Genomic DNA, 6000 nt, shown 5'->3' with positions numbered 1-6000 from the left:
GAGTTACGGCTGTAAAATATGACAAATATAAGAATTCAATTCTTGTTACATTGCATTAAATTTAGTTTTAGTCTACTCTGGTCTAAACCATACATGAGGGTGAAGATCTGGAACAAATTAAAAGGTTTACTAAAATTCGTTGGCGTCTCTTAACAACTGTTGCAAAACCTTTGTGAGCTGCTGTGCTGTCTACATAGGCATCTTAAATGAGAGGAAGCTCATAAGGGATTGATTTGAAACGACTTTGAAATAGCGCTTTGCATGAGAGACTTAACTCTCAATTGATTTTGAGAGAGTTTGCATGTTACCAAGCCAACAATATTTGGACTAGATATGGGAGATGCCTTAAAACGCTAGCTTTTGCACATCCACCTGTTTAATTTATGCTGATGTCTGTCATACAAAGTTCATTCTACCAATTTGGATTGTGTGTTTCAGATCTGGACTCCTAAAAGCGGACAGGAATCAGGTGAACCCAGACTGCAGGCTCATTTCCAAACTGATTTACATTGCAAAGCCGCAATCGACTAGTCTTGGACTTGCGTAACCAACTATGTCTAAGGATGAGGAAATTCCGAGCCCAGAGTGGCCGGAAGAAATTTTAGTGTAAACATATATCGGAGCCCTCGAGGAGAAGTCACCATGAAAAGGAATCTCTAGTGATTACATGGATATACAGTGTGGATGGACAGCACACGCTAGCGCCTCCAATCCTGCCTCCATGAGGGATTTGTCCTCCCCTCCTGTTGCCTGAGGTCAACCCAACACAACGCCACCTTGATAAGTCTGGCTTAGCTGGCCACTTGGTAAGGACACATCTTCTTTTGTTAGCATAAGCTGCTACTTACAGCCGGGGTGTTAAACACTGCAGATCGCCACAGATTAAGAAAGCGTCACTGTGCCAGAGTGCATAGATCATGATTAGTAAACAGGTTGTTGCAGTAAGTGAATCAAGATGCTGATGTTTTCCATACATGGGGAAGTTGTATCATCTCAAAGATTACTAAGACTTGTGCATTTTATTTTGGACTGAAAATCTTGATCTTATGAAGGAAATCTTGTTTTGGTGTTTTTCACATTAGACCACAACAAAGTCCCCAAGGAGAACCTTTGATTCCTGTCCTAGACATTTAGGCCATCATACATCACTTGCAGTCCATTTAAGTTCAACAAGCTTGACCAAGTCTTTTTTTTAACCCATACCCCAAAGCGGATCTCTGTGGGGCCAGATATAGAGGTATTTATGGGTAGATCAGTGTAAACCAGGTTAGAGAAGTTTTCGAGGAAAATCTGTTGGTATTAAGGAACTCCCTTTGGGTTAATCCGCATTTGCTCTTGTGACAAAATCTAATGCATTCCATCAGCCTCCCAAATTTTCACTAGAAGAGATTCTAATTGAACACTATGTCACCTCTTGTTTCATACATTTAGAAAAGCAGATTACCTGTAGAGATGACCTAATCATACTTGTCAATGAAATCTGGTGCATTCTGAGGTAACTTTTGAGGAAATCTGTTGGTATTAAGGAAATCCGCATTTGCTCTTGTGACAAAATCTACTGCATTATGCATCCCAACAGCATTCAAAATATTCAGATTTTCTTAGTGCACACTGTGATTGTTAGCTCTTGTTTTATGCATTTAGAAAGGCAGCTGACCTGTAGAGATGACCTAATCATACTCGTCAATGAAATCTGGTGCACTTTGAGGTAACTTTTGAGGAAATCTGTTGGTATTAAGGAACTCCCTTTAGGTTAATCCGCATTTGCTCTTGTGACAAAATCTAATGCATTCCAACAGAATTCCAAATATTCACTAGAAGAGATTCTAATTGAACACTGTGATTGTTGCCTCTTGTTTCATGCATTTAGAAAGGCAGCTGATCTGTAGAGATGACCTAATCATACTCGTCAATGAAATCTGGTGCATTTTGAGGTAACTTTTGTAGAAACCTGTTGGTATTAAGGAAATCCGCATTTGCTCTTGTGACAAAATCTAATGCATTATGCATCCCAAATATTCATATTTTCTTAGTGCACACTGTGATTGTTACCTCTCATTTCATGCATTTAGAAAGGCAGCTGACCTGTAAAGATGACCTAATCATACTCGTTAATGAAATCTGGTGCACTTTGAGGTAACTTTTGAGGAAATCTGTTGGTATTAAAGAAATCCGCATTTGCTCTTATGACAAAATCTAATGCATTATGCATCCCAACACCATCACAAATATTCATTAGGACATTTTCTTTGTGCACACTGTGATTGTTACCTCTCATTTCATGCATTTAGAAAGGCAGCTGACCTGTAGAGATGACCTAATCATACTCGTCAATGAAATCTGCTGCACTTTGAGGTAACTTTTGAGGAAATCTGTTGGTATTAAGGAACTCCCTTTTGGGTTAATCTGCATTTGCTCTTGTGACAAAATCTAATGCAGTCCAACAGCATCCCAAATATTCACTAGAAGAAATTCTAATTGAACATTGTGATTGTTGCCTCTTGTTTCATGCATTTAGAAAGGCAGCTAACCTGTAGAGGTGACCTAATCATACTCGTCAATGAAATCTGGTGCATTTTGAGGTAACTTTTGTAGAAACCTGTTGGTATTAAGGAAATCCGCATTTGCTCTTGTGACAAAATCTAATGCATTATGCATCCCAAATATTCATATTTTCTTAGTGCACACTGTGATTGTTACCTCTCATTTCATGCATTTAGAAAGGCAGCTGACCTGTAAAGATGACCTAATCATACTCGTCAATGAAATCTGCTGCACTTTGAGGTAACTTTTGAGGAAATCTGTTGGTATTAAGGAACTCCCTTTTGGGTTAATCTGCATTTGCTCTTGTGACAAAATCTAATGCAGTCCAACAGCATCCCAAATATTCACTAGAAGAAATTCTAATTGAACACTGTGATTGTTGCCTCTTGTTTCATGCATTTAGAAAGGCAGCTAACCTGTAGAGGTGACCTAATCATACTCGTCAATAAAATCTGGTGCACTTTGAGGTAACTTGAGGAAATCTGTTGGTATTAAGGAACTCCCATTCGGGTTAATCTAATGCATTATGCATCCCGACAGCATCCCAAATATTCATTAGGACATTTTCTTAGTGCACACTATGATTGTTACCTGTTGTTTCATGCATTTAGAAAGGCAGTTGACCTGTAGAGATTTGACGAAATCTATTGGTATTAATGAAATAATACGCATTTGCTCTTGTGACAGATTCGAATGCATTATGCATCCTAAATATTCATAGCTTCTTAGTGCACACTGCGATTGTTGCCTCTTGTTTTATGCATTTAGAAAGGCAGCTAACCTGTAGAGATGACCTAATCATACTCGTCAATAAGATCTGGTGCACTTTGAGGTAACTTATGAGGAAATCTGTTGGTATTAAAGAAATCCGCATTTGCTCTTATGACAAAACCTAATGCATTATGCATCCCGACAGCATCCCAAATATTCATTAGGACATTTTCTTAGTGCACACTGTGATTGTTACCTGTTGTTTCATGCATTTAGAAAGGCAGCTGACCTGTAGAGATGACCTAATCATACTCGTCAATGGGATCTGGTGCATTCTGAGCTGGCAAAGGCATGGCAGGTTAAGCTTAGATTCACTTGAGCCTTTCAACTCCCGTAACCTGGGATTCAATCGGGCTTAGTTTGCAAGCCTGATGAAGGTCTGTGCTGTACAGTAAAAATCAAAAGATTTTTTACCTACACTCGTTCCCCTCGACCTCAGAGGGAACTCTCGAAATCGGCTTGCAGGTGCAGCGTTATCCATTCGCAACGCGACGCTGAGATTTGACACATCTCATCTTGATCCCTGCACATTTTTCCAGACCTCAAATGGGTGCGTTTGTTGTTTCTGCCTGTCCTGCTCCGACACGCTCAGAGCAAGCTGCATTCAAGTGTGCCAGTCGCTAATCATCAGGACGTTTAAAATGCCATCACGCACAATAGCACAAGGGTTTCATTTGAGTACGATCTGCTCTTCGGCACGCAGAACTGTCTGGATTGAGGCTAACTACGGCATTGCGAAAGCAAACATTCGTGGCATTCAATCCAGACCGTAAAAAATTCCACAATGCAACTGATTTACGGTTTACAGATTTGACCATCCATTTGTTATATCTGATAACACAGCTGTCGCCAAACAAAAAAACAACAACTCTGGAAGTTCTAAATCATGCATACGTGATTAAAACAGTGTTGAATACATTGTGGTTTTGCATGGATTAATCGGGATGGGATATGAAAAGGTCACGTCCTTTTCCGCTATTGATCACTGGAGCGACGACGCACATGTGCATGTCTTTCCGTCGTGCATCTGGGCTTTTATTCCTGTCAGATGTTCCAGTCTTTTCCCTACACGGGGTACATTTTTACTACCAGCCACAAAAAAATAACTGGGGTGAAAGATGGCAGGAAATGCACTCGCAGTGTTCACACAGAGCGGGTGAAATGACCACTCTAACCTTGGGAAGCTCGGATGTATGATGATATCAAATTCCTGCTGTAGTAAATCCTCAGTGGAACCACAAATCAAACCTCAGAACTGAACTGTTGACTGGGCCCACACGGAAACTCCAGAGGACTAAATGCTTGTCATTCACAAACTACTACACATGCCCTGTGCTCTGTGTGTTTGTTTAGTGAATAAAATAGCAAAATTGGATACATTACATAAATATCTCGCAATACTAGCTGTCTTCACCAAGCATTCATGTCACTTCATGTCATTCCAACTCTGAAGATGATGTTTTGAATTTGGGGTAAAAACAACATCGGAGCCTATTGAATTTCATCGCATAGACTTTTTTAGTATCTCTTGTGCTCATATGTGAGGTTGAGTAGATGAGGACATTATAAATCTACTTCATTGAATTATCCAGACTTTCCTCTCAAAATCAATACAAAAGATGCAAAAAAGTTCTTAAAGATGCACTCACTCTAATGTCTTTTCAAACTTGTTTTCTTCTGCTAAACAGAAATTATGATATTTTAAGTTGGGATAAAAAACAAACAAACAAATAAAAAGCAATGCAGTCTGAATTTCACTCTTTTTTAAATATCTTTTATGTTCATATAGGTTTGGAAAGATACTATGGCCATAAATTGTGATCTTTTTTGGATGAACTGTTGTATCAATCAAATGCACAAAAATCAGTCCACTGTATAAATCCACTCCACTGAATTCTGCAGACTTTCCTCCAAAAATCAGCACAGATGATGCCAAAAAAAAGGTCTTAAAGATGTAAAAAAGCTACTGCTGTCTTAACATGGATAGTTCACCAAAAAGGTAAAATATAGGAAACACATTTTTCCTCTGCTGAGCAGAAAAGATTATATTTTGGAGTTAGGATAAAAAAACAACAACACTGGACTGAATTTCATTGTATGGACATTTTTCTAAATATCTTTTGTGTTCATACAAGTTTGGCAATATATTGTGATCATTAATTGCCACCTTTTTTGGGTAAATCTGTTGAATAAATCAAGTGCACAAAAATCATCCCATTGTATAAATCCACTCCACTGAATTCTGCAGACGTTCCACCAAAAATGACCACAGCACAGATGATGCTAAAAAAAAAGGTCTTAAAGATGCAAAACAGCTAGCGCCGTCTTAACATGGATAGTTCACCTAAGAGTGAAAATATTCACTCTAATGTCTTTCCAAACATATAACCCTTTTCTTCTGCTGAACAGAAAATATGATAATTTGAACATTGGACTGATTTTACTGGACTGAATACTGAGATTTTTTTTAAATATCTTTTGTGTTCATGCAAGTTTAGAAAGATATTGTGAACACTAAATTATGACCTTTTTAAGTGAACTGTAGTATAAATCAAATGCACAAAAATCCACCCATTGTATAAATCCACTCCACTGAATTCTGTAGACTTTCTTCCAAAAATCAGCACAAATGATGCCAAAAAAAGGTCTTAAAGATGCAAAACAGCTAGCGCCGTCTTAACATGG

The 6000-nt window shown here is 38.5% G+C and overlaps 1 protein-coding gene across 1 annotated transcript in view; it reads left to right on the top strand.

The window, feature by feature from the left end:
- Nucleotides 1-477: 477 nt before the first annotated feature.
- The window catches only part of LOC141344423 (uncharacterized), a 39685-nt gene continuing 34162 nt past the window's right edge, over nt 478-6000 (top strand). The window contains exon 1 of the mRNA XM_073849311.1: nt 478-806. The gene's annotated coding sequence lies outside the window, so the exon portion shown is untranslated. The remainder of the gene's footprint in view (nt 807-6000) is intronic.

The sequence above is a fragment of the Garra rufa genome, chromosome 10, assembly GCF_049309525.1.
Source record: "Garra rufa chromosome 10, GarRuf1.0, whole genome shotgun sequence".
NCBI classification, from domain to species: Eukaryota; Metazoa; Chordata; class Actinopteri; order Cypriniformes; family Cyprinidae; genus Garra; species Garra rufa.
This window is presented reverse-complemented; position numbering and strand designations above follow the sequence as displayed.